The 27,237-nt window shown below is 33.2% G+C and overlaps 1 protein-coding gene and 1 long non-coding RNA gene across 5 annotated transcripts in view; one reads left to right on the top strand and one right to left on the bottom strand.

Annotated features, from left to right (window-relative positions):
- LOC123696509 (calmodulin-binding transcription activator 2) overlaps window positions 1-27,237 on the top strand; it is a 166,425-nt gene that overhangs the window by 59,769 nt on the left and 79,419 nt on the right. For all 4 annotated transcript variants that reach the window (XR_006752088.1, XM_045642714.1, XM_045642713.1 and 1 more), the window contains exon 3: window positions 3,158-3,249. The gene's annotated coding sequence lies outside the window, so the exon portion shown is untranslated. The remainder of the gene's footprint in view (window positions 1-3,157; window positions 3,250-27,237) is intronic.
- Window positions 2,017-26,005, bottom strand: LOC123696511. The gene is made up of 2 exons (XR_006752089.1): window positions 25,821-26,005; window positions 2,017-2,814 (listed from the first exon to the last, which is right to left on the bottom strand). It is a non-coding gene; the product is annotated as an uncharacterized LOC123696511 (long non-coding RNA).

The raw sequence follows: 27,237 nt of genomic DNA, 5'->3' as shown, positions 1-27,237 counted from the left end.
AAATGATAAGATTGCAGAGATAAAGAGGAATTGCGACTACCTAAATAAAATCTAGGTATCTGATTGTAATTAGCTTAGATAACTGGTAAAATCTAACTGGTACGTATGTATCAGGTATCTGATATAATAATATGAATTGAATAGAAGCACAAAATCTTATCTGGAAATGAGTCATTTAAATATAAAAGTTTAGTTTACGATTTATTATATTATAAACGAGCGGTCCGCCCCGGCTTCGCCCGTGGTACATGTTTACGTTTTCTCTCCATAAGAACCATCCTCGTACTTCAAGGAATACTATAAAAAAAGAATTAACGACATCGGTTCAGCCGTTCTCGAGTTATGCGCTTACCAACACATTTTGCGATTCATTTTTATAGTATAGATAATACTTAATCCTGCAACCGTGGTACATGAATACAATGCACTTTTTCAACTATGTAATTCAAAATTATTATCAAATTATAATTATGGACGATCTAGAATATGCTTTTCAAACATCTGTCTTAAAATGTTGGTTAAAACTTTAACGATATCGTTAAAAAATAATGGATTTTAAAAAACGACACTACTAAAAATCACAGCCTAAGAATATGCTAAGAATTGGAATAGGAATAGTATTACATAGCCTGAGAACTTATCTAATACACCAAGAAAGTCCTCTTCCCATTTCTTATATTGTACAGATTGAACTGTGTTTGCTTCATCGTATGCAAAGAAGTCGTATACCATGCCTGAAGTACCAAAACTAACAGGAAATTTTTGGATTCTTTGGCATATATTATATCCATTTTCTGCCAGTTTTTTAATTTGTAAGGTATTATTATTTAAATTTTCAAACATTGGGTAGTATTTCTGGTAAGTAACATGATGCTGTGGCTGAAGAACTACTGAGAAGTACGGAAGATTCATCTCGCACCTCATGTAATGGCTGTAATTCTGCAGCAATAATATTTTGTTGATGGTAAAAATTCTGACTTTTTGGGTCTTCATTGTGTCTCAAATCAATATATCGTATAATTCCGAAGGTATGGTGCTGGGGGTAAATGATTGACACTGTTATCATAGTGAAATCACTCCTGTAGGTCTACATTTCCTTCGAAATCGACATCTCAACTCAACACTAGACTCTTCAGCTTCCGCCAGAGGTAGCGAGGGAATTTTTTATTGATTGCCAAGTCATGCTCCTGTAAAATATAATAAAAATAGAGAAAAATATATCAAAATGATTCCGTTAAAAATGGAGGGCCTTATTGGCAACGTCCGTTTCATAGGACATGTGAAGAATACCCTAGTATATACTCCAAGTTGTCAACGTCCGTTTTATGGGACATCGTATATAAACTAATATTTGTATACCAAATATTGTAAAATATGTAAAAATTATGTCAAAATACTATACTTACAATTGTATTCTAACTAATAATATAACATTATAAACAAAATAGCCAAAATACTTACAGTTTTTATCAATTTTATCAGAAGAGTGAAGAGATCCGTTTTTTGCAATTTTCAAATGGTCACCATTCGCGACTGTACATGGCTTTGGTAAAAAAACCTGCATGTACGCGAAGGACATAGCTAGTCCCTTCCCAATATACCGATTAGCGAAGCTTAGGTCTGCCATAACAGCGCCAGCATGTGTGTAAATACTATGTCCTTTAAAACGGACGAAATCAATTTAAGGGTTAAAGCGTCACACACGGTGAAGATACTCTAATATAAAACGTTATACTTTATAGTATCTTAAGGTATCCGGTACCAGCGTTCTGACCATCATTTTTCTTTTTGTCATTGCGTACTAAGAGTTAAGACCCCTGTAGAACCGCCATCCTGTTACAAATGACCCACAAAATTTCGGGTCATTTGTAACAGGATGTATGTGTGACGCGCTTTATGTGTTGTGCATTTTTATTCTGTGGCGTTGTTTCGCACTTTTGTAAGATTTAATGCTAAAGCTAGTAAAATGACCTGGCACGACGAAATTGTAAAATTTCGCCTAGAAAGTAAAAATTCTTAGCGGCATACAAGCATCTTAATAGTACCTTAATTTATAACTACAATCTTGACACCGGGGAAACAATAACGGAAGTCGAAAACGAGGTGAAAACCTTCCAGGTTTTTGGCAACATTCGTCAAGAATGTCTGCGCTGCAAGCGGCACAGCCTTAAATACGGCAAATAATGTCTATACCCCAGCAAGCTAAAATAAACCTTATATCTATAGGCATACGAGAGTCTCAGCGGCGGGCTTAAATTTGCAATATTCTATGGACCAACTTGTTGAAATTCCGTCGCCGTCCGGTATACGGAGTTGCCAATTTAATGTTCTAAACGGGAGGCAATGTGAGCTCTTATACTGTTGAAATTAAGAGGGTTTTTCCTCGTTTTTCAGTTAAGGAGCTCGAGAAATAAATTGGTCGTTTGTGTAGTAGGAAGAAATTTCGCCAGCTAAGCTTTTGCTCGAGTGCCCACTAATTTTGTCCAATCGTGGTTACCAGATAACGTGTGAGACACATTTTTAGCTTCTTGTAATTCTTTCTGGAGCTTTTTATTTTTTCAAGCGAATAGACTCGGGATATTTACAACGCGGTTTTGCTTTGTCGCTGTTTCAGCGTTATTTATGGACCTTTGGCCATGTACGGTTACTTTAGGAAATAAAATGAAATGCGCTTTGGGATGCTGAAGTGAACGAATAAATTCCATGTGCATTATGTTTATCTTCTTTTCTGTTTAATTACTTTAATTCTTTTCTGCAATTAGGTTCTAGAGTTCCTGCAACTGTGCTCTCCTTTGAATTGCGGTATTCGAACTTCTGAAATAAAAGAAAGGAATATGTTAGGTCAATACTGGAATCTGAAGCATTTTACAAATAAGTCAAAGAAAACAGTGATATTAGTTTTTGAGATATAATATGTGAATTTATCCAAGATAATAAATTATTGTTTATTCTATAAATCGCATACAATTACAACCTTTATATTTTAAAGTGAAAATGATAATTTGACTATAATAAAATCCATATTACTTTCTCGATTTTATGTGAAAAAAATCAAACACTATAAAGTTGACCATCTTTAAACTACTATACGTGTACGCCTGAGTCACACCTTGCTTCACTTATTTAATTATTTCTCTAATTCAATTATTCTTTTCAGATGGAGAACCGATAAAACTGCCGGAGAATCTAGAGAGCCTGCCCAGGGCGGAGCATTTCGCCGCCCAGCGCCATCGCTGGAACACCAATGAGGTTCGTTCATATTCTGCCCACGATCGGAGGGCTATTGAATAGTTTTAATGTAGTGAAAACAATAGGTAATTGAATGAGGATTTGTGTTTTTAAATGATTAATTTATTATGTGTGAGATATAATTTCTCATTTTAACTAGGTATTTATTTTTGAAATCATTTTTATTAGTAGATATTTCCGGGTATTGTTTTGTTACTTGCCCGAATATATTAGGTATGGTATTTAATCAAACTCAAACTCAAACATTTATTTATTCAATTAGACTTCTTCTAGAAGCACTTTTGAAACGTCATTACATATTTTTAACATTTACCGTCGATTCGGAAAGCAGTATCTACGGAGAAGAACCGGCAAGAAACTCCATACTTGCTCTCATCATTGCAATCATGTCAGTTTTACAATTTAATTTTACAAAATAACTATAATAATCATATAAATAATATGCCAAAGAACTGTCCAGTGGTAATCACTATTGGTAATTATTAAATAGGAACAGAAGAATTAGTTACAGAAACTAAACTTAAGTTCCGAAAAATGTTTATTTGCTCTATCCAGAAAACGAGAAACAAGTATTGTTTATACTATAGGTGTTTAAATTAATTCTCTACCTTATTAATTATCCTAATTTTCCACAATTCCCGAACTGGCAACCCTAAAATACATACCGATAAAGCAACTCGTAATAACGCGTCGGGGATTAAATCGTAAGGGTTTAACTATTCAAAGTTTAAACAATAGATGGGTAAGTTTATGGGACGCGTGGTGATTAAAAGTTAATTAGGGAAGTAATAATTGTGCAGGTCCTTTAGCGACGAGACGTAGGCGTATGAATAACTTCTGTTTAATAAATGATGTAGGTGCTATATTGAGCTCAAGTGAACTTAAATAAGGGATCGTTATTGTGGCAATGCTGGTTTATGCTTGTTATTGTGTCTTGGTATATTGTCTTCTAGGTAAGATTAAGATGACGATTTTATATCACAATGAATTGAGTTTAACCGAAACTTGCTTGTCTATTTAATTTGTATTTATTGTTTTTTTGAATGTAAATTTCTAGAACAAAAATCTAGTAGATACGTTGTTAGGACGTTCCTACAATTTAATTGGGCGTGGTAGAGATACATTTCATTCTATATTTCGCTCCCACTTTTGAAGCTATAATATCAAATAAACTTTTTGCAGCCAAATTAATCAACCGCCGGCGATATCATAAAAATGCGTATTGAATGTCCCACTAAATCTTAAGTATTGCAATTGACGTTTTACTCGTAAATCACACCCGTTTCTCTCGCAAGTGTCATCTGAATTATTAATGACGAAGCCCGAAGAGCCCATGGGAATAAGTCTCGTTTAAGAGGCACGTGCTAAAATCTCAAATTCAGCACCTAAATATCTGCCAAACTTCAACCTTAGTCCTTAGTGTTTCTTTGGTACTTTGATCATTGCTGGTCACCTAGTTGTGTAATCGATCAGGCTATGATAGCATGTGCTGTTTCTCACAAACTTAATAATCATTTTATAAGACAATGCATACATTTTGTTAGGAGACCAGTATTGAGTCTAATTGTAACTATATTTTTTTTTTTTAGGATTTAAACGTAATATTTAATTGCTGATTTAGAAGGTTCGTATATCTTGTGTTGGCATGTTACTAGGACACATGGTTGACTGAAGGGATACATCGTTTGCTTCGCGCAGATACCGTACCTTCTTTGTCCAAGCGGTTTACGGCCATATCGTCAATCGAAGCATTAAGATCTATTAAACGCCCATACTATACAGAATCCCATTAAACCTCAGCTAGATGACCCCAGCGCTCTAATGCTCCAAATCCTACGTATTGTCGTTGCAGTATAATTACGTTAATGCATGTACACTGCTTAGTTGAGGTTCAGTTAATCAACGGTTAAGTATGGAACATGGAGATATGAGGGGACACTCGTTTTGCATAATACATGAAATAGCTAATTTATACTCAGGTATGCGTTGATAGTCTAGTTTGAATGGAATTTCGGCATTTTAAGTTGGCCTAAAATATTTCGCCGGATTAAGGGGTAATGTATGCCGTGGATTTGGGAACGTCGGCTTTTTTGACTGTCAAATGGAGTTTTAACCGAATCGCTGGCATTCTCTCATGCAACGAAGCTTACCTTGAAATTGGCCTGCCTGTTGACATCACTTGAATTATCATGTTTATGGTCAAGTTAAAGAGCAACTGCCAGAATTTATTACCATTTCTACGGTGAAAAACTACACTAGGACGAGCGCTAAAACGAATGATTGTAGTTAGATTTGACGAAATAAGTAGCAGTTGAAAACAAATATGTGAGTAAAGAGCTTTGTTAAAGATATTGTCTTCAGTAACGATCATATTTTTCATACTTATATATTACAAGTACTGTTGTTTTCATCTATACATATTATTATAATAAAATCGTAGGAAAGTCAAAACTGTACATTTATTTATTTATTTAATTTATGGAACACACAACAATAAATACACATTACATTATATAGAAGAAGACATTATCTAATTAATTGTATCTGATGTATTTATCAATTATAGGTGTACACAACATTCGCATTAATAACACTTATACAATTAAACATAAATGAAAGAAAAACATAATCAATATACTACATTATTTTATACGCTGCTGGAAAAACTGTGAATAATTTTATGCTTATACTGTGCGAGAGATCCAAAAAATATGTCAAGATCTGGTAAGAGCATTATTTGTTGGTTATAAGTAGCACACATTCTCGATAATGGAGCATGTTTGCCTAGGTTAGTTTTACAAGCTGGAACACAAAAAAGGTTTTTTACCGGTTTTCTGGGAAAGCCATACGGTATCTGAAAAGCGATGTTAGAAATGATGTCCTCACAGACAACAGCACCGTTTACACATTTATGGAGAAATAGTAAATCGTGTAATTTGCGGCGGTCGCGTAACGAAATCATTTTAAAAAAATCTAAGCGTTCACTATATGGGCAGCGATGTGATATACCTCGAGAGGTAAAAGCCAAGTGTCTCGTGAAGGAACGCTGAATAGATTCAATACGCTGCGAATGTACGGCATAGTAGGGATTCCATACCACACAAGCAAACTCGAGGTGACTGCGAACCAGAGAATTATAAAGAACTATTTTAGTTGATGTCTTAAAATGTGAGTCATGTCTTTTAATAAAGCCCAACATCCGTGCTGCATTTTTGATAATATTGTCTAAGTGGGATGTTAACCTAAGTCCGCTGTCTAAAGTGACGCCAAGATCTACAATTTGAGAATTTTCACTGAGTGCAACATTTTCGATATTATATTTAGAATGCAGTAGTGATTTTTTTCGCGTAAATCTTATGTAAGAACATTTTTTAGAGTTGATGACCATATAGTTAGCTTTACACCAGATTGCTATGTTGTCCAAATCATCCTGAATAGCATTTACGTCCGATAAATTTTTTATTGATTTATAGATTTTTAAGTCGTCAGCAAAAAGAGCATAGTTGCAATGTTTGATACAGTCAGAAATATCATTTATATAAGTAAGAAATAGCAGTGGACCCAAGTGGGACCCCTGTGGGACTCCAGATGTTGCAGTAAACATAGACGACCTAAAACCCTTCACAACCACTTCCTGTGATCTATTGTAAAGGTAAGATGCGAACCATTTCAAAATGGAGCCTGATACACCATAATTCTTTAATTTTATGAGCAGCGTCTCATGATCAACCTTATCAAAAGCGCTACTGAAGTCCGTATAGATCGCGTCTACTTGGCCTCCGCTATCTAGTTCACTCGCTACGTCAGACAAGAATTTCACAAGATTTGTTTGGATAGAATGACCTTTACGAAAACCATGTTGATGTGGTGATATAAATTTATCCAAGTAACGAGTAACAACAGGACAAACAAGAGATTCAAAAACCTTTGATAAGGTTGATAAAATAGCGATAGGTCTATAATTACTAACAATGGTTTGGTCACCCTTTTTATATACTGGCACAATCCTGGAAAACTTCCAACGCTCGGGGAATATACCTTGCTGGAGAGACTCATTGAAAATATTAGCTAGAGGAGAAGCTAACGAGACGGCCGCACGTTTAAGAAAAATGGGTGGGATAAGATCCGGACCAGCACCTTTGTTAACATCAAGTTGTTTTAACTTGACAAGAACCTCTTTTTTAGTAACATTGATTTTGGAACAAGAATCATTATAGCAAGTCATTTTACTTGAACAAATTGGAAGCGCTTTTATTATTGAATCAGAATAAACGGATGAAAAATGAGAGGCAAAGAGGTTCGCAATGTCAGGACCGTTTACTGCGGTAAGATTGTCGAGGCACATAACAGACGGTATCGATGATAGACAATTATTTCGCTTACTATTAACATATTTCCAAAATGCTTTACTATCTCTTTTGATGGCTTCTTCAATTTTTTGTTTGTAGTTTTGATGACAACGTGAAATTATTTTTTTGCATCTTTCTCGCAAAACATTAAACTCAAACAGATCGCGGGGGTTTTTGAACTGTTTATACTTACGCCTAATTTTATCCTTCTCTTTAATGATACGAACTAAAGCGGGAGAAAACCAGGGAGGATATTTGCTTTTTTTAATGTAACTTTTCGGTACATGGTGCTCAATTACGCCTCGCAAAACATCGTAAAACAGCTCCAACTTCTTATTGATATCATTAACAAGTAGAAATTTAGAGTCCCAATCAATATTTTCCAGCTCTCGCACAATATCATCATAATTAGCCTTAAAAAAGTTATAGCTAACAAAGTCATTACATCGCAAAGTAGAGGGTACGTTAGATTCGACACACAACAGAATACTAGGATGATGAGGATCTGGCTTAGTCAATATATCAATCGCCGAGGAAACATTACAACAAGAGATATTTGTCAGGGCTAAGTCTAACATTTTATCATTGTGATTAAGAACATTATTAATTTGATCAAGATTATTAATGTTTATAAAATCAACAAGAGCACATTCCACATTACCATGATACTCAATTGGAACCATTACTTCACGATTCGTACAGCTATTGACCCATTTTATATTACCCAAATTAAAATCTCCAAGAATTATAACATTTCCCATTTCCTCTACGACATTATTTGCATTTAAAATAAATCTCTGTAGAGCTTTGTGATTGGTTGGATTTTGGACATTAAATATTTTTTTAAAATAATACATAATCCATGATCTATAATCGATATAGAAGCCAAAAATATAGTTTTTAGAATTTTTGTCTGTTTGTCTGTTTGTCTGTTTGTCTGTTTGTCGGTTTGTCTGTTTGTCTGTATGTATTTCCGAGCTAATCTCAGAAAGTACTGCATAGATTAACTTCAAATTTTGCATTAATGTTCCTGAGAGGTCGGGTGAGGATAGTTTAAACATATTATCATGATATCACCTTCGGGGGAGGAGCTGTGGACCTTTATTTTTCTTACATATTCCGTGTACTACGACAGCGTACAATCTAAAGACTCATGTTTAAATGTTGGTTTCGAGTAAGCCATGCTATTATCTAGCTTTACAAAATAAAAACTATGTCATTTACGTAATTTGGGCAGAGAAACAGTTTAATGAATTAAATAGTATAAAGACAAATTTGAAACAGCGCCATCTATTGAGATTTCATTAAAATCAAATCAATTTACATAATATTAACGCTTCTTGCAAATTTATAATTTAAATATTATGATGTTGGTGGGGTTTTTTATTTGTATCTTTTTAACCCATGTCTTCCCAGAGTCCACTTCAGGTGCTTATATTTTATGTGAAGTGAGGGTAGATGTTTATTATTTGATGTCAAACAAGACACCATTTAACAGTTAATATTGGTAATAATAGATTGTGTTCATTGTTGACATTTTTAAAAATCCTTCTTGCGTTCCCACAAAAGGTAAGTTGTAGCTTTTATATTTATTCTTTATAATAATTATATAGTTAGACTCATGTTTTTAATTAGAATTGAAGTTAAGACAAAATAAGAATATGATGAAATTCTATTTTTATTTATAACACGCCCAAAGAAGGTCACTTTACTTCTTGATAAAATTTTATTTGTTAGTAGCTTTTTAATAAAATTAGGTAAAGATATCTTTTGATTTTTTTATTTACAGATTCATAAAAATTGATGATTTGCGTGAGGGTGTAGTAGAGATTAGTATCCTTGCGCGTGGTCAATTGTTGACTAAAGTTAATGTACAATCATTGGAAGAATCTTGGGTAGTTTTAGAGTATATTTTTCGGGAATGAGAGAAGGGGCAGCCAACCACGTATCAGCGTGCGTGCGTGAGAATCTACCTACGTTTTAGTACCATAAAAGAATGTAATTTTGAAACGTAAATTATATTGCACTCACAACTACTGTACAAGTATGATTTTAATTCGTGCTTTAATGTTATCTGATTGTTTTATATATTATATTATCGTTATGGCTATCGCGGTACAGATCGTACTGGGATAGTACATATTATTTATCAATTTAATATACGTACCACACCAAGTAAAATATTTACAATCATACCAAATGGATTAACGCGGTATGTACATAAGGCGGTCTTATCGCTTACTAGCGATCTCTTCCAGATTGCCCAAGGTAAGAGATAAAGAATTATACTCATGATCCAGCAATTTTCAACCGAAAAAGAAGTTTTTCTGTAATTAGTACATAGGTAGTTGTTTCATTTATTTATTTTAAATACCTAATTTTACTTTTAATATTTGCCCATTTGCATTACATTCAGTTTCCATAAAACTTATAAAAATTTAATGTTTATTTCTGTCTATTAAAAAAGCTCCTTTTTAGATATAAATAACAAAAACAACTTTTTTATTAAAATTTGGGAAGATATTATTATCTATGTGTTAATAGAACAATACATATAGGAAATTATGTTACGATTTTATACAATGAAAATAGGTAAAAAATAATTAGCAGGTGTTGTTGTTGAAAATTGATCCCGAACCCAAAACTGCAGTTAATTTTTTTTGTCATTTAGTGTTTATAATTTCATGTCAATTGGTTCATTAATAAAAAAAAATTATGATCATTTAAATAATCACGGCGAACATTTGCTAAGGCATTCATATACAGGGTGTAATCGTTAATCGTTAAGTGTGCTTTTGTGCTTTTTGATATTTCTCGATTTTTTTAAATAAATCGAGAAATATCAAAAAAATTACATTAAAAAAATTACATTAAGTACATATGAAAATTGAAATATGAATATCCCTTATACATTTAATATGAAAGATTTTAGCTTTCTTTTTCTTTTTTTGGTTGTCTGCTTTAATTACTTCGCAAATTTAAAGTGGCATTTTCCACGCTTTTTCCGGACATTTTTACAAATTTTCCGGATATATTCCGGACATTTCCCAGGCATTTCCCAGACATTTTCCACGCTTTATCCGGACATTTACACGCATTTTCCGGTTATTTTCCGGGATTTTCCCAGGCATTTTCCGGGGATTTTCCAGGCATTTTCCACGCTTTTTCCGGACATTTTCCGGATATTTTCTAGATAATATTTTCCAGGCATTTTCCACGCTTTTCCCGAAAATTTTCACGCATTTTCCGGATATTTTCCGGACATTTTCCGGGTATTTCCTGGACATTTTCACACATTTTCCGGTTATTTTCCGGGATTTCCCAGGTATTTTCCGGGGATTTTCCAGGCATTTTCCACGCTTTTCCCGGACATTTTCACGCATTTTCCGGATATTTTCCAGGCATTCCCCCGGCATTTTCCGGACATTTCCCTGACATTTTCCACGCTTTTTCCGGACATTTTCACGCATTTTCCGGATATTTTCTAGATATTTTCCAGGCATTTCCCAGGCATTTTCCGAACACTTCCTTGACATTTTCCGGGATTTTCCAGGCATTTTCCACGCTTTTTCCGGACATTTTCACGCATTTTCCGGATATTTTCTAGATATTTTCCAGGCATTTCCCAGGCATTTTCCGGACACTTCCTTGACATTTGCCGGGGATTTTTCAGGCATTTTCCACGCTTTTCCCGAAAATTTTCACGCATTTTACGGATATTTTCCGGACATTTTCCGGGTATTTTCCGGACATTTTCACACATTTTCCGGTTATTTTCCGGGATTTTCCCAGGCATTTTCCACACTTTTCCCGGACATTTTCACGCATTTTCCGGATATTTTCCAGGCATTCCCCCGGCATTTTCCGGACATTTCCACGCTTTTTCCGGACATTTTCACGCATTTTCCGGATATTTTCTAGATATTTTCCAGGCATTTCCCAGGCATTTTCCGGACACTTCCTTGACATTTTCCGGGGATTTTCCAGGCATTTTCCACGCTTTTTCCGGACATTTTGAATGAATGAATGAATGAATGAAACATTTATTGACAACAAAGTATACAAGCCGCACAGAAACAGAAAAAAAAGTAAGAACAAAAACATGGTGAAAAAAAAAACAAACTTAAAAACTAAAACAATATACCTATTACACAATCAAAAACTTACAACCTAAAAATTAGATAAGTACTGTGCGGCAACGTCTGTTGTCAAAAGGGGCTTCTCAGTATAAAGCTGCAGTGACTTTTGAGTCAACTAGCAACACTGATTTTCAGAAACCCCTATTGACAGTCGGAGTTACAGCCTGTGTGATGTGTGTGCGTGAGTGAGTGTGTGAGTGTGTATGTGTGTGTGTGTGAGTGTGTGTATGAGTGTGTGTGTGTGGGTGGGTCGGTGCGTAGGTATATAAGAAAATAAAAATAAAAATAAACGTAAACATATAAATAAGTGAGAACTATATAGCATTCAATAGGACAGGAAATTAAAAATACAAATAAATACATATTAACTATAAATACTTACTATACTTACAATATTATCAGAAATATGGTGACAGACACTACAACGCGGGTACTAAGGCTGATTCGTAGAACTTAGAAGGTAGTTTCGATTTTCCGGATTTTCACGCATTTTCCGGATATTTTCCGGGAATTTTCTGGGTATTTCCCAGAAATTTTCCGGGGATTTTCCAGGAATTTTCCACGCATTTTCCGAATATTTTCCAGGCATTTTCCAGGCATTTTCCGGGGATTTTCCAGGCATTTTCCACCCTTTTACCGGATATTTTCCAGACATTTCCCAGTCATTTTCCTGGCATTTTTTGGAGATTTTCCAGGCTTTTCCCGGACATTTTTACGCATTTTCATACATTTTCCGGAGATTTTTCAGGCATTTTCCACGCTTTTCCCGAAAATTTTCACGCATTTTCCGGGGGATTTTCCAGATATTTTACAGGCATTTTCCGGATATCCCCGGAGAATGCCCTGGATTTCCGGAAAGTACGTAATTTTTTTAGCTTAGATTAGTAATAAATTCTATTAACAATTCTTTGAATTGTTTATTGTAGTACGTGTTTACTAAATAATTGTATGTAAAGTAGTAACTACTATGCAGTCGCTATTCCACGCGGACGAAGTCGCGGGCACAGCTAGTTCAGTAATAACATCTTTGAGTATTTTTTCATGGTCCAGAAAAATGCAAGTTGCTGCAATATTCCATGTACCCTTTTTGTTTAAGTATTTATTTAACAGACACTTCAAAGACTTTTAACGATTTTAAAAGCAAATACAATTTAATTGTAATGTAATATACCTACCTAAAATAGGTACTTACCTATAAATGAAAAAACATAAATGGTTTTACTTTAACAATGAAAACAACTATAAACAATTTACAAATTATCTTCTTATATATAAAAATGAATCGCAAAATGTGTTGGTAAGCGCATAACTCGAGAACGGGTGGACCGATTTCGATAATTATTTTTTTATTATATTCCTTGAAGTACGAGGATGGTTCTTAAGTAGAGAAAAGGTAAATATGTACCACGGGCGAAGCCGGGGCGGACCGCTAGTTTACAATAAAATTAAATACCATATACAAGTCGCTTGTTCAAATTATGCGTATTATAGATCCTACTTATCATGCCCGTATGTCAGGTCTAAAGTAATAAGGGTGATTATACATTAATCTGCTCTACAGTACGTTGAAACTTCACAAATTAATGATTATGAGTCTGAACGTCCACCCTTTCGCGTGGAATGACGCGTCGTTTTTGCTTAGACCTTATAATTTAACTATTTTGAGGTCGCGGCCCTGAGGTAGTCCATTGTTGAGCTTTTAAAAAGATGTATGTCTTTGTGTGGAATGAATGCTTTCATTTAGTTGGTTAGATTTGAGCGATAGAATGAAGTAATAGTTCGGTTGTAAAAGACCGTATTTAGTATTTAAACTTGCTAAGTTAGTCTAGTTAATAGTATACTATAAGTTAGGTATATTCTTGAATATATTACCACAAATATCAAATTTCTCTGTAAGATAGTATGTTTGACTAATACAACAGGATTTAATAAAAAATATCTACCTACTTAAGATTGTTCTTATTTACTTTTAGTCAATACGAAAATACTTTTAGCAAGGATTATAGATACCGATAAACTTTATTTTTACTCACAGTTACCATCCACCGTGAAAATTTAAGAAGATTCAAATATTTATAAATTCTAAGGAATAAAATTTTCATTAAAATATCATGAAAGCTCTATGTAAAGCATAAACTTATTGTAATTTTGTCTTAACGCAGTCAAAACAAATTCGTCTCCACAGGTTTGTCTAATCCTCAGCGAGATAAATAAAAAGCGCGGTAAACGTATTAAAGCGACGGAATAAGCTAAATAACAGCACACGGTAAACACATTATTGTTAATGAATGGGCCCAACAAAGTTGGCGGCCATTATCCTGGCGCTACTCAAATGGTTTTGTTTGCATTGATTATCTTTGTCACGTAAATATTGTAATATTGCATAAATTACGCGAAAAATTGGCGGCAAACCTATTATTTTCAATAAAGGAAAATGTGGTTTTTATTATGATTAATAACCTTCTCTTTTTAGACTTTTGAGTCGCGTTTTCTGTGCGAAAGTGCAAGGGTGTGTTCTGTAATTAAAGTAACTGAATCTTTATTTGTAAATGTTAGTTTAAGCGTTGTTTATTTGTTTTGTAGTTCTCGTTAGTCATAAGTATGTCAAGTTTTATAAGAATAAAAAAAATATTACACTCTTGAAGAGCCAAAAAATTAACCATAAGTAATTGTTATATCAGTTATCTTAGACACAATATGTATGTGTACATCATAATTTACTAAACTATTCAATTGGAAAGAAACATCTTTTTTTTCAATGATTTAGTACCGATAAATTAAATTATAAAGATGGCTTCTCTTACTAGTTTATGCGTGAAATTTAAACCTAAGGGCTCTATGTCCGGCGGAGACGAAAAAAATCGTCACGGTCTGGCGGCCAGCGGGGCCCAAAAGCTCACATGCCCGGAAAGGAAATCGATCAGTGAAACAGATGTGAAACTGTAGAAGAAATCTCTATTTATATTCCATTAAAACGAATTTTTCTAATCTATACTAATATTATAAAGCTGAAGTCGAGTTTGTTTGTTTGAACGCGCTAATCTCAGGAACTACTGGTCCGATTTGAAAAATTATTTCGGTGTTAGATAGCCCATTTATCGAGGAAGGCTTTATGTCATCACGCGACCAACAGGAGCGGAGCAATGCAGGTAAAACCGCGGGGCACAGCTAGTAAATTATGAAATATATCGCTCTGTAATTTTTCTTTTACATTATGAAATTTATTATGAAATATATCGTGTGAATGTTACTGCAAATAAACAACAGCTGAGCGAAGCGTATGTGGCTTACGACGACCATTATATTAAATCTAATATATAAAAATCAATGCCACTTTTCGTTGTAATTCCATAACTCGAGAACGGCTGAACCGATTTCGATAATTCTTTTTTTATTATATTCCTTGAAGTACGAGGATGGTTCTTATGTAGAGAAAACGTTAATATGTACCACGGGCGAAGCCGGGGCGGACCGCTAGTTAAATATATAAATTATACTTTTTTACTATTTCTTAGCATTAATTAGACGATAATAAATAATAATTCTTCATCGACACGATTTACTTGTTAATAATATATTTTTCTAATTATTTAATCAATTAATCCACGACGACCGTACTGTAAATTTTTTTATGTTTGGATTGTTCAATCACAAAAACGACGTATCAATATAAGCCATACAAATGTTGTTTTCCTGAAGAAAATTTCCGAACGAATCTAATTATAATAAAATAAAAAGATCTAAAGGAAAAACAGTTCAACGAATAAATGCTTGACTTTGAATATAAAGTATACACGTGCTTTATTTCAATTAATTCAGCTCATTGATTTCGCTACTGAGTACAGTACGCACAAAAGTATCATGTATATAATATAATGTATAGGTAAATTGTAAAACTTGAGCGTTTTGATATTTTTCACGGATCAGCGGGTCGCTCTCGTTATGTTGATAAAAGTTAGCTATCCTCGGGTAATTTTTAATCTTTATATGGCATCACCTTTGAACCTTCGGGAAGTTGAAACATTTGACACGAGTTTGGTAGCGGATGTATTAGTGAAATTTCAACTTTATTTATTTAGATATTAGAGTTTTGAATTGTGTGTTTACGCTCCGTAAAAGATAGAGTTGTTTAATATATTAATGTTTTTCAAATCGAATTTTATTTAACGGGTTTGTGCTGATGTCTGTAATTCGTTTTTTAACGTTTGTCTTATAACAGGAGGAAAGAAGGAGTTTAATTATTTGATAAAGATGAATTAATTTTCTAGGTACTGAATTATGTTTATATCATAAAGTACAATATTATAATATGATACTATTTCTACAACTGATTTAATTTCTTCAATAACTTTATAGCAAAAATTAAGAATACATATTAATATAACAACAACAATACATATTAATTTGTCTAATGATAAGACAAAGATACGCACTACGTAGATTGCGTACCGAACAGAACTACCAGATATTTGGTTCTACGATATTATCTTATAAAAATTTGGGTATAATCTTATATTATAAGCTATTAAATTATTATAATATAATGTACATAAATATAAGCTATAATATTATTATAAAAGCGTTATCGTAGTATGTTCGTAGCACACCCACTTTTCACAAATTACGTTTAAGTCCCAAGTGATATATTTGCGTAGGTAGCTATCTATTATATTGCAGAGCACGCGTTCAAGTGTTGCTAGATGTCAACAATACAATATGTAAATGTAAGGGCGGGATGATGGCGCTATTATTGGGGAAGTAATTTGTAGTTTAAACAGTGCTAAATCAGCGCACTAGCGTAATTAGTTGTGCGTCTGTATTAGTTCAAATCCGAAATTAGGGGTAAGCAACACTTGACGGATTGCGTGCCGCGAATCAATTAATTCTATTTCAGTTCGCGCCAAAACAAATCCGCCATGTTTTGTGATATTAATGGCGGGTGTCACGGTAACCGGTGGCGGGCGGATTGATGTGCGACGTCACCGGTTTTAACCAGTTTGTGTTGTCTCAGGTTTTTGATAAAGATGTTCGGTGGAATGATATGTTTGTGACTCGAATATGGATGTATTTTGGCGGTGTTATCGTAGCGTGGCATATTGCAGTTACTTTATAGTTGTATTGTAAAATTTGTTGTAGTGTCAAAATGTTATTTAGTTAGAATTATTTAGTTAGTTAGATTAATGAGTATTATAAATAATCTGAGTTCCTTAAAGATAACTGGGATATTCGGTATATAAATATAAATGATGTCGTAGACTATTTAACATAGAGATATTGCGAAAATTTGCTCACTCTTCGTTTTTAATAGTGAAATTCATATTCCATATTATCACACTAATCTTGTTTGATGAATGAAAATCTTCAATTAACATTTTCAGTTGGCAATTAAATTATCAACTCATTTATACGCAAAATAAATGAAATGCTCCTTTGTCAAAATGTCTGATCGTTCACTGTACATATGTCTGATATGAGCAAAATTACCATAAGCACTACTTTCTGCTACATTTGATTGATGGTCTAGAAATCTGTGTACATGTAACCTGAAAACCTTATTCGCGTTTTTATTTACATATTATTATACTAGCGACACGCCCTGGTTCGCGGCTAATGTAGCTTGTACAGTTTTTCCTATATTTTTTTAATAAAACTAAACGAGCATGAAAACTTCCATAATAAATGAAAGTTTTGGACAGTTCAGAACTTTACTTTTATCTTCAAACCTAGACTCCTTGAGTTATCGTCACGTCATGAAGTCTATTAAAGTCCCTCGTGAGGGTCTATAAAAAGGTGTCTAAAATTATCAAGCAACTTTCCTCAAATGGCTTCATCATACGAGTGCCCAGTCTAAAATTAAATGGCCCTGAAGAAGCAAAGCGACCACCGTACACGGCCTTAAAGAAATGCTAAGAAAGACGAAGCTTTTTTATTCTATACGGCTCATTAGACGCGCTGCCTCCAAAAAAGACTTTATCAAAGAGAAGCAGTCGTTGCAGCGATTATCTACCTTATTGTTTTCGCGACATAGTTGTAATTGGAATGGGATAGGACGGCCGAACCCTCGGCTGGGGAATGGGGACACGATTTTGTTTAGGTTAAGTGTTTTTGTTAGGCATTTTGTTTGCGGAAATGTAGCCCTTGAAGTTGAATGTGGAATTCTTGTATATATGTCACGAACGCCATCTATATCCCGAGTCGGAAATGTGAAAGTGCTTTCAGTGAAGAAAGACGTATCTCTAATTGAATTACATTGCTATCTTGAAATTCCCTTGAAATTATTTAACCCAAAAATTTCCTGTTTCCTCTTTATTATAGTTTATATGCATGGAAATTTTGTTTATGTGTCTTGATTAACAGATAGAAAAATGAAAAGTGACATAAACTACGCCATTAACAGATAGAGAGTACTAAAATCTCATTCGCAAAAACAAAGCATCAAGTCAAGAGGAGTTATCCCCTTTAGGTTTATAAAAATACGTATTAAATACATCTAATAAATCACTCAAAATAACCGCCATCCGTTTCCATATAACCAGCCCTTTCCAAAAAACCATTTTTAACAAACAAATCGTTCGATTTCATTATCCGTGGCTTATTTACGTAATACGAAATTTGATTATTGTAAAGAAATTTGATCGTGTTAGAGGCAAGACGTTTTCTCTAAATAATTCAGAGCGAGGAAAGGCAGAGCCACCCGAGTTTTCGGGCCCCTTTATCTTAATAAGCTCTGTTTTAAATACATCATATACGTAACTGTATTCATTATAGACATATCCTTAAGTACCTAAACTGTTATTAACAGCTTATGGCTATGTTTGCTCATTTTAATATTAATGAAATGGTATACAGGTTTCAGGAAGTCGTTAGGTTTAGCATAAATGATTCGATCGAATTTAGTGTAGGGGATATTATATTTGCTAAGACAGAGGTTCGTTTTTCTATTGCATACTTTTCGGATTTCAAAATGTCGATTTATTTAGGAAGGTATTAAAAAAAAATTACAAACTACTGTGTAAGTATAAATTTTCTTTCAAATCTGCTATGTATGTATCCAAACTGTAGATAATGTTGTTGGTTGGGCAATGGGCAATTATACCTGTATTTAGATTAAGTTTTTGATTTTTATTAATGATTAAAATGGTAACAATCGATTCATCCAGTTTTCAAATCTTGCATACTTCGCTATATCGCTATCAGTTTAGTTCAACATTAAACATCCTGTCGTAGGGCTCCAAAAGAATGACGCCCCAAGACAATCTAATCTCAATGCATCCCTGTTCGCAGCTCATTGCAGGAAATATATTCGAATCACAGATGGCTGTCGTTGAATCTCATTTGGAGATATATGCCGAATATTTTTCTACGCCTCGCCTTTTGTTCAGTTTAGAAAAAATACGATATATTTAGATCTTAATCTTGTGAACGGTAAAAACTTGCGTCGTTAGGGAAAATTTAAAGGGCGGTGTAGTTCTGTTGAGCTGTTTATTCAGGGTTTGTAAAACCTTTAACATTTTTTTTGTTCTTTTACATATAGGTACCTACCTACCTACTATAACAATAGTAGGTACATTTTTAAAATATACAACTGAGTTTAGTTGATTCTTTTTACAACTAGCAAAGTTATTAAAATACCTATTCGTAATATAAACAATTTTGATAGATGCAATTTGTATGAAATATAATGTAAATAATATATATGTAGATATATGGCTGATTAATTTATGAGGTTATTTAAGAACCTATTTTTGAACTTGTCTCAAGTAGTTATTATTCATGAAATAACTTTTAGAGAAAAGACTGTGATTTTCAGTGCTGCAATAATTCTCTGTGATAAACGTTAAAACTTTTTTCGCAAGTCTTTGTTTTGAAAATATTAAAGTATGCATTTTTTAAATAATTTATTCTTGCAAAGTGTAAGATATTTATTATGACGCACAAGTTTAAGTCTCTTGTTGTCTTGCAAGTTTTATTATAGGCACATTTAAAAAATATATGTCTGTCTGTTTGTACATGCCAATCTAGGGACGGGATGGATTTGAATGAAACTTTTTATAAGGTGGAAAACCTGATGCATATAATAGACTAATAAGACATAATGCAAAGTAAAGCAGAGCAAGGATATAGTATATTCTTTTTACTAGCAGTAATAATTTCAATGATAAATTATGCTTTTAAAATGTCATAACAAACGAATTAAGTAATTTACCTTATCAAAACAATTAACATCTCACAATTTGAAACACACAATATTAGAGTCACGACATTATTATTAAACGTCATACAAACATACACGGCATAAGCAATTTATAATACATAGCGATTTTAAACTACTAGGTTTATTTTGTATAAATGTTGTAGCCTGCAGTAGGTGAAGCCCAAAAATTTCGCGAGTCAATTATATTTTTAGCACGGAATGGTAGGGTTGGAAATGCTCGAGAAATAATTGTCGGTAAAATTATAAACTTAGTAGGTAACGGATTTAAATAGGGATTATAAATAGGGATTTGTTTTTGTAATTATTGAGCGATTTGCGCCTAGCCTAGTTTCTAAGACTAAAATGTGAAAGTTGTAATTGATGTTCTTTACGGATTATTTTAAAGTAACGGTAATTTTTCAAGGCAGGTACAGGTAAAAAAATACTTTTAATATCTGGAATTATTTCAATTAACCATTGCAGCATCTTTTTAAAAGTAACCTAAGAAGCAGACTTAATTATTGTTTTCTTTATGCAAAAAAAACTTTCTGTATGCAACTAAAATCGATAATATTCGCATTTATCGAATTCAAACTATCGACGCGCGGACAACACTACGCCTTAGTACAAGTTAGAGATAGCAGTATTACAGTAATAACTAAAAGATAAAGGAACAAAAATAAGGCAAGCAAGCGCTAAGTGCAGTTTTGCACCGCACTTAGCGCAAATAAAGAAATAATATTGTTAATTGTTGCGTGGATAGTATACGGAACATATAAAAATTAATGATACGAGTCTTTGAATAGAATGTCGTATGTAATTGTATATCTGGATGTTTAATGCTAAGGGATGTTTTGTTTGCTTGGGATTAATAGTTCAGGGTACGTCGCCCATTTTTGCAAGTGACTACTATCAAGCTAATTTTCCGTTTGTAGCTTTATTTTGATGAGACGCCCAATAATTTCGTGTACGAAAGTCTTGATTGTGGTAGCTAACAGAGATAACAAGGATAAAAAATTTTGATTTGATGGTTCTCAAATATTTATTACTAACTGAATGAATTTTTTTTTGTTCAATCTCAAGATAATTACCTAAATTATTCGAAAAAATATTCAGATAGGTCATCCTAGATGATTACTAACAAGCTGATTTTTTTGTTTTCACTTAGTTAATGTTTATATAATTCAACAGACATATTGTCCTACAAATTGCGTAATAAATATTTGAGAACCATCGAATCAAAAAATTTTATCCTTGTTATCTCTGTTAGCTACCACAATCGAGAGTTTCGTACACGAAATTATTCGGTGTCTCATCAAAATAAAGCTACAAACGGAAAATCAGCTTGATAGTAGTCACTTGCAAAAATGGGCGATGTATCCTGAATAATATTTGTGAGTTTTACGAAGGAGAAGACTTCAGGATTATAATTCAATATGAATGTGCCGGGTGTAGTGTAGTGATGTCTCTCAACGTATTTAAATTATTATTAGTTACTATTATTGAATAATGTCGCGGGTTTTTCGGTATTTAAAGCAAAGTCATAGGATATAATTAACGAAAATATCTCTAAAAATCCTACTTTGCTTTATCCTACAAGTAAATCCAGATTTTTATATTATATATCCTGAATCTTGATAGTAACTATAATTTGTGTCATATACAACGGTAAGATGACATGTAACGGTATATTCGACTCAATTAGTGGAGCTGATTGGCCGAATTATGTAATTGGGTCATCAGATTAAAGAGACCGTTTGGACGCGAATCGTATGTACCGGGTTAATGTCCCGTGTACAGGCGAATCCGGGCTAGGGACATAGCGGGATATTTTATAGCTATTGTTGAATAAGCGTTTAGGCTTTTAAACACTATTGACGTAATAATTTTATGCATTGATAAAAGATCTCTTTACTAATATTTGGTTATAACTTGTGTCTGTAAAAAGTGGTTGTTAAATAAACGTTTAGGCTTTTTGAGGCTTTATACATAATAATATTATCCACTGATAAAAGATCTCTTTGCTGGTATGTGACAATAGTGATGTACGTCAGTAGGTATAAGAGCTAGCGCGCAAGAGCAACTTTTGTCTCCGCAACTATTTTTTCTCTCCCATTAACTCTATTTGCTAGTAAGAAAGTGAGCGAATGTAGCGACGCAACTCTCGGGTGACTTTTTTATTAGCCCATAGTTGATGGGTGAGACAAAATAGTTGCGAAGGCAAAAGTTGCTCTTGCGCGCTAGCTCGTCTCGAAAAAATAAATAACAGTTTCGATTCCACCCGAAATGAATAGTAACAAAACTGCTAAGTAACAAACTTTAAACATACATCTTACAAATAAGTTCATCAAAACATCAAAAAATTCGCAACTATAGAACTTATTAACTATAGGTAAAATGAAATTCTATTGTATCTTAATGGCTAATTTCATTGTTTTAAGTTATTGTTAAAAAATATAATTTTCTGTGATAAAGCCTATGATATTATTAATAGTTGTCTCCATTAACCTTTTTGTAAACCAATACGTATACAATAAAGTGTAAATAAATAAATATTTTCTGAGCTATATTCCAATAGAGCCTATCCTATTTGCTTGTAAGTGGACGAAGAGCTCAGTATAATATTTGACCTGACTTAGGTTTTGACCTATTTTGTAAATTGGTACAGGAATTGAATTTAAAGCTATATTTTACAAACTAAATATTTAATGGGAATTTTAAGCATATTTTAGCTTACGTTTACGGGTTATTTGTCTTGTATATGTGTCTTATGAATGTGATAAAACTGTTACTTATATCTTACATCTCTGAAGAACACAATATCTCTTCCCTTTTATATTATAAAAAATATAGAAGGGAAGAGATATTGTGTTCTAATTAAAAAAAATAAAAAAAATTAATAGATTTCTCCCGCATGCTTCCCGTTTCTGTGAGATTTCCGGGATAATTCTTTTTATTCTGGGTCTTCAGCAACCTCTTCGATCTTATATACCAAAGATTGTAATGAGTAATTCTTCAAAAACTTTCGCATTTATACTAGTAGGATGTAAAAAAGTTCCGTCTGATAAATTAGACAATAAAACCGCCCACTGTGTCGCTAGCCTAAACTAATATGAAATTCGGCGACTCTCAACTCGCAATAAAACTTTGTGTAGGAAAAGCTTTGCTTCCAAATTGGCTAAGACAACAATTTAGATTCAATTTTGATAACCATGTCGTTGTTAAAGTTATTTACTTTATAAAACTCACTTGTTTATTGCTTCAGTTTTGTTTGAATAATAACGGCCGTACCTTTTACCTTTTTACCCTTCTGGTTGTAAGCTTGCACGTGTTTCGGATTTGTTTGTGTTAATGTTGGAAAACATCGACCTTTATTAGATTTTTTGTAATTGTAACTTTGTTTTTATTAGAGATTGCTTTGATGTAGATTCACAGTAGATCTTCTTATCTTATTGTTGTATACTTGTATAGTGGGTTATTTGACAAAGTTGTAGGTATGTCAATATAGCATTCGCTGTTTTAAAATACGTATAAAATCAATAAATATGCGAAAAATTCATTGCAAAATGATGAAAAAAGCAGATCCTAAAATGCTCTTAAATTTTAATAATAGCATGTAAGTATTGTACGGAATTTATGTTTAATAAAATAAGAAAATTTCTATCTACCTCTTATACTATAATTATAACATAGATAAGGGCAAATTATAGTAGCTTTATACATAAAGCCCTGTAACCTTTGAAATTCATACCACAGAAACCCTATGCGTTCTATGAATATTCGGGGTAATGTACATGTATTTGCATGTGTAATATATCTTTGTTAAGTAATTAATGAACAATGGACTGTGTAGTTCTACTAATTATGTGATAATGCCAAAAAATACAGGTGTTATAAATTTTCGGATTAACAGAGTGAGTAAAAACAATTAATTAACTACCAAAAATTGAATAAGAACACATTGAAGAAAAAGTTTTTTTAATAGAAAGATAAAATAAAATCTCTATAGCTGTGTTTGGCAAGATGGAGCGATAAATCCATTCATGCCTACGAAGGCTACCTATAAAAGCCTTATAAAAAACCGTTTGTCATCATCTAATGTCAACCTAATCGACTAAAGGGCATACGTCAAGTGACCCGAATTCTGTTATCCCAAAGAAACATTAAAAAGAGTTCGAGCGTTGTAGCCGAGAGGCTATTGGGGAATAATTTAATGTATTCAGGGTCTAATACGGTTACATTGACGCGAGTCGTGACCCCGTTAAGGCTTGCTTCACATTGATTTGATTCCAATAAAACTTTCTTCCCGGGATTTTTAAATACGATTTTGTCAATTGATGATACGTGAGGAATCATTGATGAATTAAAGCAGATTTTTTTCCGTCCATTTAACGTGTTTTTGTTGTACTCTAATAAATAATAATATAAATGAGCTCAAGGAATGGAATGTTCTAGAATAACCAGTATTTTAATTTAGTTAAATAATTGATTAATTATATCAATTAGCTTATACATATTGAACAATATTACGAAACTTCAATTCAAAATTGTTATTTTCACCGCTATCATGGCTGATTTCAATACAGACTAAATTATTCAGAATATTTAATGCACAACAATCTACCGCTTATAACGCATCTCTATAATAATATTATTAGAAATATCTATCATCCTTAATTATACTAATTATTTATGTTAAGTATTTCACCTCATGAGAAACCGATTAATTTTAACTGCAACCTTCTTACGTAAACAATAACTTCTACTATTTAGTATTATGTAGGTAGGTACTTTGTGTAGGAAACAGTTTTATGAAACTCCATGCTCTAAAGAGAAAAGTTTATAAAAACTTTTTAGGGAAAATTTTGAATCTTGACACTCGCAAATAGATGGTTCTTAATCCCAACACTAATGTTCAGACGAAACAAACAGCGATAGAAAGTTATAGAAATAAGTTAAAAAAATATTTAAACAGTAAAATAAACATTAACTTGCAAATCACATTATAACCGTGCCCTAATAGGACACTTACCTCGCACTGTTCCGATCTGAAACCTTTCCTATCGACAGCTGTATACAATGTGCTGTATAAATAAAGACATTTATTTAACTTTATGTGTAATATTTTCTAGGTTATATGTGAATAAGATAATTTATGTACCTAGAAGCTCTATAAATCGATACAAAACCGACCTTTCCACCTGGTTTTAAAAGCCCTTTTTGATTAACAAATCCTAAATCCAAGCAGAGCGTTATTAAAATTTTAAACCATATACTCCGAAGCATTTACAATAAACCTCATGTTGTTATTAATAACTGGAAATTTGCATATAATGATCGGCCAAATCCAAATGGTTTTTGCGTCCACACGCTATTGTAATTGTGTCGAGAGGTGTGTTTAAGGGGTACTTAGTTTCGGCTGTTTGCTTGTAACGGCAAATGTACGCCACTTAAGTATTTGTACCGCTAAACGTGTTATTTATTTGATTTATAGTGGACTGCTTAGAATAGTTTTGTGGTTATTTATGTGATACAAGTGGTAGGGCTTGGCTGTCATTTATGTATGTTAAAGCATACGTATATCGTTTTATATTTTATCTATTTATCTGTAGCTACAGCCAAACTTGCTGAACACTTTTAATAATTCGCCATATTGTTCTCATAAAGCTTCAATTATAATTTCCATAGATTTTTCACTAACGGTCGTAGGTTATTTTTACGTTGTAGTTTTAGTGTCCTTATTTCCCCAAAAATACACCTACTTCTCACTTGTTATTCAAGCGAGCAAGCTATTACTTTTTCTTATCAGGATAACTTAGGCATGCCAAATGTACCTACATTATAAGCGACTAAGTTTCCCATTGGAGGAAAATTCGTAAGACCACTTACCTTCTGATGTGTCGAACTATCAAAACAAACCAACATTGCGATATTGGCAGTGTCCATTGTTGACACACACATAGACCCTGATTAAGCCACTACAAGATTACAAGGTAAGCGTTTCGTTAGTACTGGCCCTCAATATCGAGTTCTTTTATTACAGTAAGTGGCTATCAAACACGTCCGATCAAAGACTTCTCCAGATTACTACTATGTTAAGCCTGTAAGAGGTGGCTCTTTTTTAGTCAATTGTCTATCAAAGCAAGTGCCGTCCAAGATTTGACCACGACCAATGCTTCGATCTGAGTCAAGATATTTTTGATTTGATAATAATATTAGAACACCAAATACTATACGCATAATTAGCTATATACTTAGTAGGTAATAGTATATATCTATGTATTATTGAAGTCTATAATCTATGTGATAAAATATTTCTAGATCAGTTTTAGTGTGAAAGAGTAACAAGCATCTGTCCTAACATTATGCATTTACAAAATGGCTTAGGTTTGAAAAACTATTCAATTTACTTAAACAATTGAATACTATTTCCGTTGACTAATTATCGAGTAATTCTTATCAGTCTTAAGTTTTTAACTAATTGCAACATGAATATGGTAATGATTACGTTCATTATCTTTTGTGTCTTTTTTACATATTTGTGCCGATAAAAACCTGTTTGAATGTGTTAGTAGCAAATAATGTGTTTAGAAGTTATTTGAGAATTCTTTTGAATAACTTTACTTTTTAACTTTCATAAATTCAGGCCTTGATAATAATTAAAGCCTTAATACAGATGTATTTATTCTAATTACCTTTTTAACTTAATGGATTTGCTCTTTATGAGAGTCAGAATAGGGTACATTTAAAGTAAATAAGGTACATTTTATATTGACTTTAAGACTAACGCACTAGCCAGTCTTATCACAGTAATACATTTAACGATTCCGTTGATAAGATGCATTCAAACTGTAATAATAATGTAACTGTAAATCATTAAAAGAGCAAACGGTTGGTGAAACTAAGATTTCCATACATTTGTAATCTAAGCAAACATTATCGATGAGGGACGCTCTCGAGCACCCTCCGCAGAGTGACTCTTAAGCACGTGCGCTCAAAGAGGCTGCCTCGAATCGTAGTCGGATTTATTTCTTTTTAAACGTACCACGTACTGTACCTACGTTTTGTACTTTTTTCTGACGGCTCGAGCTGTCAAATTACAGTGAGCGTGTGAGGTTGGCAAAAAGGATGTCTAGTTTCTGTGATTGAAGATATTATGTATTATGGTAATATGTAGTAACTAGCTGCTCCGCGCGGTTTCACCCCCGTGGCTCCACTCCTGTTGCCCGTAGCGTGATGAAATATAGCCTATAACCTTCCTCAATAAATGGGCTATCTAACACCGAAAGAATTTTTCAAATCGGAC

This window comes from Colias croceus, chromosome 12 (genome assembly GCF_905220415.1).
Source record: "Colias croceus chromosome 12, ilColCroc2.1".
NCBI classification, from domain to species: domain Eukaryota; kingdom Metazoa; phylum Arthropoda; class Insecta; order Lepidoptera; family Pieridae; genus Colias; species Colias croceus.
Note: the sequence above shows the minus strand (reverse complement) of the source record. Positions and strands in the feature narration are given on the sequence as shown.